Source organism: Trachymyrmex septentrionalis, unplaced genomic scaffold (genome assembly GCF_001594115.1).
Source record: "Trachymyrmex septentrionalis isolate Tsep2-gDNA-1 unplaced genomic scaffold, Tsep1.0 scaffold20, whole genome shotgun sequence".
In the NCBI taxonomy this organism is placed as follows: Eukaryota; Metazoa; Arthropoda; class Insecta; order Hymenoptera; family Formicidae; genus Trachymyrmex; species Trachymyrmex septentrionalis.
In genome coordinates this window covers 287,811-288,165 of record NW_017305180.1, presented here as the reverse complement: position 1 = coordinate 288,165, position 355 = coordinate 287,811, and the positions used below count along the sequence as shown (strand labels likewise).

The window sequence follows — 355 nt, the reverse complement described above, 5'->3', positions numbered from 1 at the left end:
ATAATTTGGTGAGATGTCTATGAATAATTCATAATTTTTGTTCAAATAAAGGTTGCATATATTTTTGTTATAATAAATACATTTGGTTGCATAAATTCTGGTGAAAACAACAAAACTTTTGGTTGAAATGTCAGATTATTTAATTATGATAATGAGAGATTCTATTTAGTTCTACAAACACACACATATACACACACAAAACATGATTTCCAACCATGTTAATTCATGCATTTTTCTCTTGTAGTCATATAATAACCAAAGAATATTATTATGGATATTATTATTACATTATGACGGAAAAATTTTTGATATTTGTGATTATAATTACATATTACTATCATTATAATTATTACAT

General features: G+C 22.8%; 1 protein-coding gene across 2 annotated transcripts in view; it reads left to right on the top strand.

Moving 5' to 3' along the window:
• Window positions 1–355, top strand: part of LOC108747741 (glutamate receptor ionotropic, kainate 2) — a 229,756-nt gene that overhangs the window by 223,215 nt on the left and 6,186 nt on the right. The gene's annotated exons all lie outside the window — the stretch shown is intronic.